The sequence below is a fragment of the Macaca mulatta genome, chromosome 14, assembly GCF_049350105.2.
Source record: "Macaca mulatta isolate MMU2019108-1 chromosome 14, T2T-MMU8v2.0, whole genome shotgun sequence".
Lineage (NCBI taxonomy): Eukaryota > Metazoa > Chordata > Mammalia > Primates > Cercopithecidae > Macaca > Macaca mulatta.
The window spans coordinates 3,987,384-4,001,760 of NC_133419.1; the positions used below are offsets into that span (position 1 = coordinate 3,987,384).

The window sequence follows — 14,377 nt, forward strand, 5'->3', positions numbered from 1 at the left end:
GAGTTTGTTTGAGGTGAGGGGTTGTGACTAGATCTTCTTTGGACAATTGAATACAGAGCAGGGCCCCCATCTGTGTCACCGGGGCTCATGAATCCTCCTTGCCAATGACTACAGTCCTTGAAGGAATGAGGGCTGGGTCAGTGTTTCCCAACCCAGAATATAACTCGGAGACCTCTTAATTTGTCAGAAAGCCATCCTAGTGTTTTGCCCATATCTTGTCATTTATAACCACCCTGCCCCCTCACTCCAAGTTCCAAATATTCACCTTATGTTCATTAGAAAGCATTTGGCTGCAAGTAATAAAAAACCTCACTCACAGTGGCTGAGACCACAATGGCGAGTCCAAAGGAGGGCACGGCTAATCATCCATTGCATGGGCAGTGACATCTCTGAAGGCCTCTTGGCCTCTCCTTCATGGTGGCAAGACGGTGGCCGTAGCTCCAAGTATGATGTTTCCCTAGCACGTCCTACTCAGGAACGAAAAGGAGGGGGTGCCAGGGAGCACTTCTCCAACCCCTACTCCCTTTCCAAATAGTCTGGCCTTTCCCAGAGGTCCCAGTGGACCTGGCCTCGGGTCTCCTTGGCCAAAACTTTTCCATAGGGTCATAACCATCCATGACCGCAGGGGAGGCTGTAATACCAAGTGTCTGGCTTTTCCAGCCACTGCAGCGGGCAGCAAGCTGGGAAGAGTGCCAGAGTCTGCGCCAGGAGCTGGGTGTGGGAGAAAAAGAAGACTCGGTCCCCTCCGTCTAAGCGCACAGATTCACGTGAGGGACAGTATTAAGGGCCTCTCGGAAGTGGTGGCTGTTGCAGTGGGCTTTAAAGTATGAATAGGAGTTCAGCCGATAGAGATAGCAGGTATAGAGTGTTGCAGGTGGGAGTAAAAGTGTGAACCAGAGACCAGCACACAGCCCTGCTGTGCCCAGGAGATGCCTTCTCTTCTGACCCATGGCCAGTTCATTGAGACGGGAATCATAAAACACAGGCATAACCAGCATGGGGTGTGAACTGTAAACATTTATCCAGATGTTCCTGCACCCATTTTTAGTTGTGGGGCCTTGCTTTGCCTTTGGCCTTGCTCACCCCACTGTGTCCTTCCTCCCTGGCCTTACCCAGCCCAGCATTTTGTCCACCATTTCCAATTTCAAATTTTTTGATACAGAGCAGGATCTATTGGCAAAATCTTCTCAGAGCATCCCAGGGTGCCCTTCCGGCAGCTCAGATACTGGCAGGACAGTAAATCACCAATTCCTTCTCCAGAACATGCTGCTAGAACCAGTGCCTCCCCCGGGGGGTCCTTTCCTTTCTCTCTGTCACTGTCCGGGTTGGGAGGGCTGTGAGCTGTCAGGGAACTGGCCCCCACCTGGCCAGGAATCAACAGTGTTTCAGTATCACTATTGTTCAATAACCCACAGTGGTTCAGACAGCCTGGCTTTGCCTCCAGCTGTGTGTCCTTGTGAAAATCACTCAACCTCTCCGTGCTTTATGTGCTCATCCATAAAGTGAGAGTCATAACAGTTCCTGCCTCATATGGTCATTATGCAGATTCAATTAGTTAAACCCACAGAACACTTAGAACAACGCCTGGCGCGTGGAAGGTGCTCAAAGGCCGTAGCGTAATAATTACACTAATTACTCTAATTATGAATTATTACTCATTAAGCCAGAATTCAGGTCTGTCCCCACCTGGAGCCAACCAGAGCATAAAAACCTAGACAAAGTAAAGAGGTGTTTCTTTGTTTCCCAGAAAGGACTCCCCATGTGATCCTTCTGAACCTCTCTCGGGCGTCTTACAGATGATCTCATTTCTAAAACGCGTTCTCCTCGCCTCTTTTCCAGAGCTCAGGTGTTAGATCAAGTCAGGCACACCTGTACACGGTAATGTCAGCAAGGCTTCTGCAGCAAGATTGAGACTTTTCTTAGCTTTTATTATACGTAGTTATATGCCACGTACATGTATTATTTGTGTGGATTTAAATGTCGTTAGAATATGTAGAGCCTATCTTTAGAAACTGCAGCCCACAGGCCAAATCTAGTCCCTTGCCTGTTTTTGTAAATAAAGTTTTATTGGAACACAGCCCCACCCATCATTTACATATTGTCATGGCTGCCTCTGAGCCACAACTAGCAGAGTGAGTAGTTGGACAGGGACCACCCATCTGCCCTCAAAACCTGGACTGTTCACTCTCTGGGCCGTTGCCTGGTCTAGAACATTTGCAGAGCCCCTTCCAAAGAACATCATTGGCTGGACATTGTGACTTATGCCTGTAATCCCAACACTTTGGGAGGCCAAGGCAGGCAGATTACCCAAGGTCCCGAGTTCGAGATCAGCCTGGCCAACATGGAAAAAACCCATCTCTACTAAAAATACAAAAATTAGCCAGGCCTGGTGGCGGGCTCCCATAATTCCAGCTACTCGGGAGGCTGAGGTGGGAGAATCACTTGAACCTGGGAGTTGGAGGCTGCAGTGAGCCGAGATCATGCCAAGCTGGGCATTCCAGCTTGGGTAACAAGAGCAAAACTCTGTCTCAAACAAAAAAAAAACAAAAAGACATCATTAAAGTGCTTTCCTTTACAATGTGTCAGCCCTCTATCTCAGTCCGGCTGCATTGCAGTAATGGATGCCTAAGCCTGGGTAATTGATAAAGAAAAGAGGTTTCTTTGGCTCGCAGTTCTGCAGGTGCCCAGGAAGCACGGTGCCAGCATCTGCTTTTGGTGAGGGCCTAAGGAAGCTTCCACTCATGGCGGAAGGCCAACAAGAGCTGGCATCACATGGCAAGAGAGGAGGAAAGAGAGAGAAGAGGAAAGTATCAGACTTCTTTTTAACAACCAGATCTTGTGGGAACTAAGAGTAAGAACTCAGCCCTGGGAGAATGGAACCAAGCCATTCATGAGGAATCTGCCCCCATGACTCAAACAGCTCCCACCAGGCCCGGCCAACAACATTGGGATCAGATTTCACCGTGGGATTTGGACGGGACAAATAGCCAAATTATATAAGCCTCATACTTTTAACTATTTTTACAACTGTCCTCTGGTGACACCAGCCTCTTAATGAAGTGTCAGCACTTGGAAGAGAAGCAAACTTTTCAGTGGCCCCAATGAGTAGAGGGAGATTGGTGGCCAGGGGTGGACGGCAGCAGTGGCCTTCTCCTCCGGCACGGGTCTGGCCTGGGTTTCTCATGGCCTCCTGCCCAACAGCTCTGTGCCATCTAGGTTGGGCAGGTGAGCCTGGTGGGGGGACCACGGGCTGCAGGTGGGCCCCCAGCCCTGGAATCAGCCTTCCCTGCAAAGCCCAGGACATCAGGTGAGTGTCACATTGAGTCTGGTTCCCAGAAGAGGAGGACGCTTCTGGTTTTGTAGCTGTGGGGCCATTCCCCCTCCATCCCCACCACAGGGACTTGGGAACTTGCCTCACAGGGAGACCCCAGTGGCCTGTCCCATGGCCCGCTGGCACGGTCTTTGTGGGCGAGCTTTGAGACAGACAGATGAGGCAGGCTTGGCCTGTCATTTTAATTAACGAATGAAGAAAAGCCATAAACAGTCCCTTCCTGCACTCACAGCAAAATGCCAGGCAGTTGTACTGTTCCCCTGATTTTTATTTTAAAGAACATTCAGTTCAGAGTCAAAGGCTGAAGCTTGAGTGTGAGTTGGCCCTGCTGCTGGTGGAGACATGTGCCCTGGGCAAAGCTGTCACTGCAGGCTGCCTGGACCTTCCGTGGCGGTGCTCCCACCAGCCTGCAGGGTCTCGAGGGCTGCCGAATTGGAGGGATGCGGGAGAATGGTTTTGAATAGAGCCACGGGTACTGTCCTCCAGGCACAGGGGGTGGTCCGGGAGGGCGACCAACTCACCCCGTTTGTCCGGGGCCATCTTGGTTTTAAAACTGACAGCCCCATATCCCAGAAAACCGCTTTGTTAGGGAACTTCAGGACAGGGGGACACCCAGCCTGCATCAAAGACCACACAGGAGGTTCCAGCTCAGGCTTCCTTCACTGTGTCAGGAGCACTGATGAAGCTTCTGCCCAGATATTCTGGTCTTTCATTTTGCAGACAGGAAAACCCAGGCTCAGGGTGGTTGAGGGTCCTGTCCAGGGTCCCGCTGCCAGTTCTTGCCAGAGCCAGGACTAGAAAGTGGGCCTTCTCCACCTAGAACAGCGCTTTTCCTTCCTTCCAAAAGTAACTCCGGGGGCCAGCGCTGTCCAAGGCTGCAGAGGTGGTGGGCAGAACCGTCCTGCCTTCAGGGGCACTCACGTGCTTCTGGGGGAGTCAGACAGCAAATGAGTGAACAAGCAAATCACAATTTCAAACATAGTAACTGGCCAGAAGAAAGCAAAGCAGAGAGAAAGACTGGAGAGCTGGGGACACAGAAGGACAGCCCCCACCAGGTGGCAAGGCGTCTCTCTGGAGGCGACCCGGGGGACCTGCAGGGACAGCAGCCCAGCTCAGGGAGACCTGGAGCAGCATCCTGGGAATTGCACAGGCAGCGCAAAGGCACTGTGCTGGAGATGAGCGTGACCTGCTGGAGGAGAAGAGGATGGTAGCACGGCTGGAATGGGAGGAGTCAGGAGGAGAAGGGGCATGAATCAGATCACAAAAGGTCTTAGCCATGGTGGAGAATTTGGATTTTATCTTCGATTATGATGGGGAGGCTGGGTGCAGTGGCTCATGCCTGTAATCCCAGCACTTTGGGAGGCTGAGGCGGGGGGATCACCTGAGGTCAGGAGTTTGAGACCATCTTGGCCAACATAGTAAGACCCTGTCTCTACAAAAATTAGCCAGGTGTGGTGGCGGGCGCCTGCAATCCCAGCTACTCAGGAGGCTGAGGCAGGAGAATCGCTTGAACCTGGGAGACGGAGGTTGCAGAGAGCCGAGATCGTGTCACTACACTCCTGCCTGGGTGACAGAACAAGACTCCGTCTGGGAAAAAAAAATGATGGGGATCTGTTGGGGTATTTTAAGTGGGGGAGATACCATGCGATTTAAGGGTTTTGCATAGTGAATTCAGAGGAGACTCCTCAGTGGGCTCAGAATAGAGGAACTCATGGTACTTTCAGACAGGTTGGCTGTGGGGGAAGGAAAGAGCTCACTTCTGGATACCTCCTCAGGTTCAGGCCAGCACTTGGGTGTTCTGCCTGGTACCGCAGAGTCCCTGCCAGCTTTGGAAGCAAAGGGAGGCATCCTGGCATCCCTCACTCGGAGGCCCCCTGCCCTCATCCCGTCTGCCCATAGCTCTGTGTGCAGGGACCCGCCCACCTGTGAGACACGCACTGTGGGACTTTCTCCTTGTTTGCTAACAGACGGGTGTGTCTTGCTGTCCATAAGGAAGGATACCCGAGGGCAGGCCTCTGCTGATCTCAGTAGAAGAGTGTTTTACCTGGGGACAGGTGAAAATACCTGTTTATGCATAAGGTCTCCAGAATGAAGCAAGTTCTGCAACGCTAAGGTGCGTTCTCATGTGCTAATAGCCTTCCAGCCCCTGCCGCGTGCTGAATCCTATGCCAGAGGCCTTTTAAACAAGGAGTTTCCCGCCCCACTGTGGTGTCTCGAGGCTGCGGTTGATGTCCGTAGTCAGCAGGTGAGGATATTGGAGCTCAAAGAGGTTGAGGAACTTGGCCAGGGGTGTAGTGCTGTTTTGGGGAAGCTGGGGTTCCACTGGGGTGCTCAACTTCCAAGGCAGGCATTCTCCCTCCCAGACTACATTTCCGTTCGTCTTAGCAGGGAGTGCCGATCACATCCCATCATGATCATGAGCGCAGTTAAGCCGTATCTGTCTCCTCCGCCAGCCGTTCCTGGCAGGTAACACGCCTGGTGGTGCTTAGGAAACGCTTGTGGGTGATTTATTACAAAGTAATGAGACAATTTAATTTGGATCAAGTTCTTTGTACATTATTGTTTCTATTAGGAAAAAACTTGCCTTGCTTATCATGTTAGCAATGAAGAGGAAAATGGTCGTAATAAGCGCCGGGCAGGGCGTTTTCGTAATTGCCGATTTGAGATATGGCTTCCGCCAGCGCACGTCTGTGGGCGCGCGTGTGCGGGCTGCATGGGGACAGAACCACTGCCCTCCCAACGCCACGTGAAGCGACACAGCCCCCTACCCGTGGGCGACAGTGGCTCCCGGGAGCCAGGAGGAGTGCCCTCCGTGCGTGAATTGTCCAAAGTCATCACCTCCTGCCCTGGAGACTGCAGTGGCCTCCCAAGAGCAGGCTGGCCGGGGCTGTCACTCAGGCGCCAGGATGGCACTGGGCGTTAGGCATCATTTCCCCTGTGAATTCTGCAGGAAGGGCAAGAGAGCAGCATCACACACTGCAACTCTCCGACCAGGAAGCAGGATGCTGGCAGCAGCTGTGTGTGGTCATGGGCTGAGAGGCTCCCCCTCCCACTTGGGAGTGACAGATGACAGAGAAACTCTCCTGTTCTCCCGCAGCCTGCCCGCCCGTAGAACAGCCCTCTGTGTTGCCCTCTGTGCTGCCCTGCAGCCAGCTCTGCCACGGTGAGCTGGGCTGGCTGCCCACACCCGGTGGGCAAAGAGCCCGAGCTGGCATCTCCGCTGAGCTGGGACACCTGTTGGGTCCCCACCTCAACACCCCCCATGGAACTGCTGACAGCTCTCTGCTTAGCCTCATCCTTCCTGATTGGCAAAGCCCGGAAATTTCTAGGACATCCACTGCCATCACCGTTCCCTGGAGGATCCTCTTTCTAATATAGTGCTCCAGTTCCTGCCTTCACCAGGCCCTGCCACGGAAATGCGATTACACCAGGAGTGATTTAGCCAAGCCGCTCTCAGGCCCTTCCCTGCCTTGGAGAAGGCAGATCTCCTGGCTTCTGCTGCTCTGGGAAGGACTTTCAGGGACAATAAACAATGCACCACCCAGTCTTTCTGCGGGGAGTCCTTCCTGGCTCTTCCAGGTCCCACCACCCATCTCCATGGACCTTGCTCCAACCCCCTGCATTCCAGTGGCCCCTGCCTGGGTCTGATCAGACATCACATCCACAGCCCGCGTTCACTGTACCTTTCCGCCGTGAAAAACATTCGGAAAGGATTTCGATCATGCTGCCTTTGAACTTGCTTGGCTGTGAGTGATACACCGTGATCGTTCCCCAGCAGCTGCTGTGATTCCCCGGCCGTCGTCGACACACCCAAGGATTCTTGCGAGGTGGGAACACCTGCCTTACGAGTGCTTCTGCACGCAATGAAGTGATGCGTTTGCGGATACCAGCTTCAACAGGTCGTGACGTTGACCCCATATTAAATTTAAGAGACACGGAATTCAACAGACATTAACCACGCTGTTGGTGGCTCTTTGGATTTGGGAGCCGGCGAATTTTATTTTTCGGGTTGCAGTCACATCTGGGGGTCCCCGCAACCCTTGGAGACAGCTGGAGTCTGGACCTGTAGGGCCTGGTTGTGGAAACAGCCCGGTGGCTCTGGAGGCCCCTTCCGCACACCAGGGGCAGGTTGGCTGCTCCGGCTCGGCCCTCCCACCCAGCGCTTGGATATGCAGCCCCCTCCTCTGCTGGCCTCGAACCTTGGACCTCACACATGCACACGTTCCGACGCTGGTACCTCATCCAACGTCCAGCCCCTGCCAAAGGGACCACCGTGGCTTCAGCCCCACCCTGACCTTGGAAGCCCCACCCTGCGCAGAGGCAGGGGTGGGAACTCTGTCGTCCACCGTTCCCCGCGGACCACGCACAGCCGCTTTAAGAGAACAGCCAGGGCCTCTAGGCAGGAGCACAGCAGCGTTCACGCTGATGGCCAGGGAGCCGCCTCAGCCAGCAGCAGCCGACTCGTGCTTGTGAATTGTTTAGATGGAAGCATGATCATTGGATGGAAGTTCCTGGCGTAGGTGTGAGTTGACCCTGAGTCATTCCAGGAGGATTTGGGCCTCACCGGAAAAAAAAAAAAAAAAAAAAAAACGCCAGGAGAAGCCATAGGGCAACAGCTTTTCTGCAGTTTCAGCCTTCTTGGGTGAAACTGGGTAAAACGTGAGTGACCGCGGCCCTGCTGACACCTGCACTCGTGCGTCACTGCCAAGCTGTGTCCCCAGACTGCCCTGGGTGAGTAGGCAGCCGACGTCTGCATCCCCATGAGGTCAGCTGCTCCTGCCCTCCCGCCTCATCACGGCCCTTCAGACATGAGGGCCAGCTGCCTACCTTCCAGCCCCACTCTATCTGGAATGTTCTTTTCTCTCCTGTCCCCTCCCCAGTCCCCCAACCCATTCTCCTATGTATACTTCAGTCCTCCTCCTCCAGGAAGTCTTCCAGGTGCCCCTATGGTTCTCACAGAACCAGATCCTGCACTGTTGAAGGCACACGTGTCTGTGACCGCGGATTGATGTTTATCGTCCTCACTTGCCCAGCCTTTGCTGTAACGATCACCACAGACAAGGGGGCTCAAAACAAGAGAAGCCACTTCTGTCACAGCCCTGGAGGCCAGAGGTCCAAAACCAAGATGACAGCAGCGCTGCGCTCCCTCCGGGGGCTCCAGGAGAGGGTCTTCCTCCTCTGCCTCTGCTGTTGGCCTGCAGTCCTCGGTGCTCCTTGGCCAGGCCACATCGCTCCAGCCTCCGCATCACTCCAGCCTCCGCCTCCACCTTCCCGTGGCCTCCTCTGTGCTGCCTCTGGGTGTCGACCTTCCTCTGCTTTTCTCGCGTAAGAACACAGTTGTTGGTTTAGGACCCTCCCTCAATCCAGGAAGATCTCAACTCAAGACCCTTAACTAACTACACCTGCAGAGACCTAATTTCCAAAGGTGGTCACTTTTCACAGACGCCAAGGGTTAGGAATTGAACACATCTTTTTGGGTTTGTTAAAACCCAGTCTTTTTGGGTGGGTTCAACGGACCACACCAGACGACTCTGTAAGGGCCAGACTGGGCCTGGTTTGTTCCTTCCTAAATGCCCAGCACCCAGGAGTTCATCCCTGGACCCTCAGTGGGTATTCAGGACGTAACAGCTGGATTGATTCACCGATTTACACGGCAGCTTGACGCCGGCCCCGGTTACTTCTGAACTTGGGGCCGAGACTGAAACCCAGTCCCAGCTGATCAAGGAAGAACTAAAGCTGTCACCAGACGGGGCCACCAACCCAGCTGGGATCCCGAGAGCTATGAGTAAAGCCATCTGGTCTACCCCAATAACACTGGTGTTCAGAGTTTAAAATGTCCACGTCTATCCACCCCATGTGTCGGGAGGCACACAGAGCCACCCAGAGCCCCTCAGGCCCATACGTCTGGGCCAGCTCAGGCTTGGCTTCCTGTGCCTCCAAGTTGACGTTGCCTCCAGGATCAGGTGCTGCTGCCAAGGGAGCTTGTTAAAGTGACTGACAGATCCTAAATGCCAACTGGCATCGCTGGCACCTGCTGCCTGCTGGACCAGGGAAAGTGCAGCCTTCCCTGTGGGTCTGTCATGGCACCCGCTGGGAGAAAGGGAACCCAGGCCACTGCTAAAAGCTACAGGGTGTATGGCCACCTGTGGTCTTGCAAGGCAGACACCAGGAGCATCTTCAGGCTTGCCAGCGGGGAGAGACCTCTGGGGCCTGCTGCGTGGCCGTCCCTGGGTCCCCACAACCCTCCTGTCTTGCTTCAAGGTGCTAAGTGTTCCAAGTATATTCCACAAGCTCTCTTGCAGCGTACAGTGGGACCGTGGGCGAGCACACACAGGCAAACCTTTGATGCTCTCTCCTCCGTGTGGCTCCCAGGAGGGCATCAACATGGAGGTAATTGTGTCTCTGGGAAGCCAATATGGCTACCACAGGAATACCTCTTGCATTCTCCATGGCAGCATGGCCAGGGCCGCCTAGACCCCATCTTTGTGTGAACTAGGAAAAGGTGCTTGCCCCTTCCTTAAGACGTTTTTCTTCCCTCTGTGCCGAAATTACCATTGGTACGTGTGCTGTGGTGGCCATGATGGCAATGGTTTCCTCCATAGTTGTACAGTGCACAACCTGCACAGCTGTGCTTGGTGGGGCTGGTTGTCCACCCCCTTCACCTTCCACAGCTCCTGCTGCAGGCAGATGTTGGCAAAAGAGGGTACATTTGGGGAGTGTCAAAGTGCCCTTCCACCTAGCTTAGAAAACTTTTGGAGAGTGCACTGCTGGATTACATTTTTTGTTCAGTCAATAAGCACGGGTCAATGTTGTGTTGCATGGAGAGACTCAGAGGATCGGGGCATGGCATTTGCTTACAAGGAGCCCACAGTGCCTACTTCAGGCACGTGGTCAGTGAGCGGGTTAGGGGGTGAGACAGGCTTGGAGAAGGCTGTTGCAGCAGCAGTGTGGGGAACGTGCAGGTGCCTCAGTCGTTTCCCCATGAAACTGGATTGCAGTGCGTCTCAGCTGCATGTGGAGAGTGGGTCTGCTGGTGCAGGGGCAGGGCAGGCTGGCAGGGGCCAAGGTCAGGGCAGACTCTGGTTCACAGGGGCGTCAGCACAGTTCTGGGGCAGCACACAGAACTCAATGCCACAACTTCCAGACCCAGCCGCAGCTGTCATCCTGGGACAGGTTTTAGATTCATGAACCAGCAGGAGCTTGAGGGTGTCTTGTCTCCAGAAGGGCCGCTTCCTCAGGCCTGCATGTGAGGTCCCCCTGTCTGATTGCATGGGGATGGGGGGTGCTGCCAAGTTCCACCTTTCAGACACAGCGACTGCAGCTCCTTTCAAGGAATGACTCTTCTAGAGTGTCCCATTGCTTTTCCTGAATTCCTCAAAACACTGAAAGTTTCTAAGGGCCTGGGGCTGCCTTTTCTCTTTCCTCTCTGACTTCCTGGGCCAAGCCAGGTGCATGCAGTAGGTCCTCTGCAGCACTGAGTTTGCCCTCTGGGTTTAACTAGGAATCCGGGGATTGTTCTGGTGCCTTTTTACTGGAAACCCTGCAGTCATCCTTTGCCCACCTCCCACCCAACATCTGTTTCTCCCTGCTCTGCTCCTGACTTGAGTTCATACCCATTTTGCATGCCCTGTGGGCGCACATGGGGCACCTGGCCTATGCGGGGTGCTGTGGGCATTTGGGATGGTCTGCAGGATGAGGTCACTGTCCCCACTGACCCTGTAGAAAATGTCCCCTCCCCGCCAAGAGACAAGCTCAGAGGGGACGTTTTCTTCAGGGTCACCGAGCTCAACACGATGGATGGGGATGCTAAAAAGAGCAGCTTTCCCTGGTTACAGAGCCCCCTGCTCATGGGGCACTCACTGGGCACCGCCTCACTGGCTCCTCCTCAACCTTACAAGCCAGATGTTTCTCCCCCACTTTGCAGGCCAGGAAATTGAGGCTGTAAGTAGTCAAGGTGGTCAATGTCTGGGTTAAAACTGAAACCCATGTCTGTCTGTGAGTGAAAGTGAGATGGGGTCATAGTGGGTGGGAAGCAGGGGCTGTTTAGATCCTGAAACAATGCAGGAAAGAGAAGTTAGAAACAGTCCTTCTTAATGTCAGAGACTAAGCAGTTTGGTGTTTTACTGAGTAAACAGGACAGGGCCATTACAGTCTTGGGGCAAGATCTTTGCACAGATACAAGTGTGGGCTAGAAAATTATCAGAGGGAGCAGGGTGTGGTGGCTCACGTCTATAACCCCAGCACTTTGGGAGGCCGAGGAGGGAGCATCCCTTGAGATCAGGAGGTTGAGACCATCCTGGGCAACACAGTGAGACCCTGTCTCTACAAAAAAAATTAAAAATTAGCCGGGCATGAGGGTGTGTGCCTGTAGTCCCAGCTACTTGGGAGGCTGAGGTAGGAGGATCGCTTACGGCCTGGAGTTCAAACTTACAGTGAGCTGTGGTGGCACCACTGCACTCCAGCCTGAGTGGCAGAGCAAAACCCCGTCTCTAACTTTCAAAAAGGAAGTTCTCGGGTGCATCAGGAATTACTGAAAAGGTTTTAGCCTTGGATGTCGAGATCGGAGGGTTCCCTGCAGGAGGAAGGGAATCTGGGAGGAGAGGGTGGCGTGTGCAGACCGGGATCCCACTCGTAACTGTTGGAGTTACGAACACGTGCTGCCTGCTGGGGCTGGTTCTGAGGCATGGATGGACGACTCACGGCCTCCCACTCAGGACCCATCAGGCACATCTTGCTGTTGTCCTCATTTTGCAGAGCAGGCTCTGGGGCCTGGCAGGTCAGTGACCTCAGGGTCAAAGCAAAGCTGGGATTTGAACCACGCTCTATGTGATGCCAAAGTGGGTGCCTCCACCCGCCGCACTGGAATGCCCCTGCCCTTCTCTAGTCTGTGGGAGACAGCTAGCAAGTGTCTGGGCAGCCCCCCTGGCCCTAAGAAGTTCCCCGTCGCAGAGTATGCTGGCAGGAAGTGGTCTGGATCATCTTGGAGATGCAAGGTTTGGGTGGTGTTGGGCACTGCAGGAGGGAGCTGCCCAGCAGTGCAAGTGAGCACCTGGAGCGCGTGACAGGTTCCCCTTGGAGCTGGGTGGAGATGGACTTGATCGGCCCATGTGTCCCCAGGGAAGAGTGCAGGGCACTGAGATCCAGACCCCAGGGTTCGGCATCATCCTTCCAGGGTTTCAGGGAGGCTGTCACCCTCGGCAGCTCCTCTTGCAGAGAGCAGGTGCACAAGAGGGTTGAGCAGAGGCTCTTGGCTTTGACAACCGGGGCCTTAGAGAACCTTCCATGAAGGAGACACACAGGCTGGTCACACAGCTTGCGCCTGCCCGGCAGTGAGTGAGCCATGGGGCGGGGCCGGACTGACTCTCCTTTCAGAAGTTCGGAGGGGAAACGGGTGGTGACTAGAAGGCGTTTCCCGTGAGAGGCACAAGTCTGTGTTCTGGTTGTGGGGGCCCGTGGAGACAGGTCGAGGGGCCTGGTAGGGGGTCTGCTCATCAGTGCCTCATGGGCCCCTAAATCCATGGCAAGAGAGCCCCAGCTCTCCCCCCATCAGCCTCCTCAGGGCTGCGGGGTCCTGGCCGACTACCAGGCCTGCTGGAGGTTAATGACAGCCGTTACAGGGACAGCTCCCTGAGGCTTCCTATTACAGCACACCAGCATGGCATGGCCTCATCTGACCCCATGGTGATCCCAAGAGGCCTGTCGGTTTGTTCTTACCCACTCTTGCTGTGTAGGGAAACTGAGGTTTAGAGACCCCCATCGTCTCCTAAAGGCCACAACAGCCGCGTGAACTCACCCCCAGACTCCCGGGGTCCTGGACCTCTGACCATGTGTCAGCCCTTGTCTGGTGGCCCTGAGCAGGGCGAGTGGGCTTCCGGGGCGGAGCCAAGAGGAGCTCACAGTTGTGACTGAGCTCCCCAGAGTGGAGCTCCCTGCACTTAGCAGGCTGTCTTTGGGGAGGGGGCAGGGGAAGGAAGGTCCAGGGCCAGAACCCCCGTCCCAGCTGCTGAGACGAGAGTGACCAGTCACCTGGATTGTCCTGGTCTTCGGCTGTGAAGGTATCACCCATGCCCGGCTATTCCGGGAAGACGGGGTCACTCCAGCATGCCTCCATGCACAACCCTCTGATGCCGTCAGGGGTGGGTGTGTGGAGTGGTGAGAAGAGCACGTGTTCCCCAGCTGGGTCCTCCGACCTGAGCCTCACCAGCCTCATCTGTAAAATGGGAGGATTGAGGGGCCGCTGCCCATCCCTTGTCCAGGATGCCGAGCCCTGTCATCCACGTTTGCCCCATCCCTCCTCCTTCCCGGGGCCCCCCCAATCCGGGGTGGCTGTGCTGTCGCCAGTTGGCTGCACCTGAGGCCCTGTGCTTCCTGTAAACCGTGAACCTGGTGCTGGTGCCAGGCAGAGCTGACCCGTACTCCTCTGGGACCAAGAGTCCGTCAGCACGTGGCTCTGTTTGAGATTTGTGTCCCCAGGACTCCCCCTGTGCGATGGGGGCCTGCTGGGTTCTTCAGGGCCCATCTGCAGCTTTTTCCGGCTGGGCCCCTGGCCTGGTGTCCTTTCTCCTCACTCCTGAGGCTCACACACAGCCCCGCAAGACCCTGCAGAGGCCTCCCTCCACGCTGCCTCCCTCCCTTCCCCGGTCCCCTCCGCAGAGGCCTTCCCAGCTCCCCACTAACTTCCGGGCAGCAGCAGAATCCTAGCGGGGTGCCGGCAGGCCTTCATCTCACTCCCCTTCTGCCCCCGCAGGCCACCCAGAAGGTGGAGGTGGAGGACAGTTCAGCCGCAGCCTGGAGGCTCACTGAGCAGTTCACATCCCACACACTCTGGGTGCCTCAGGGGCTGGATGGTCATGTGGCGACTGCCAGCAGGAAAAGCGAGAGGACGCTGTGGCAGCTAGCGCAAAGTTGGAGCTTTTTTGGTTTCTTTCCTTAAAAAAAAAAAAAAAATGCCATGGCAAGAGGCAAGCAGTGTGGCTCTAGCTTGTCATCTCAAAGGGGCAGCCCATACCCCCTCCAGTTCCCCCAGCAATGGATTCATCATCCCCA

At 55.0% G+C, this 14,377-nt stretch overlaps 1 protein-coding gene across 18 annotated transcripts in view; it reads left to right on the top strand.

Moving 5' to 3' along the window:
- Positions 1-14,377, top strand: part of SHANK2 (SH3 and multiple ankyrin repeat domains 2) — a 671,410-nt gene that overhangs the window by 459,914 nt on the left and 197,119 nt on the right. The window lies entirely within an intron of this gene.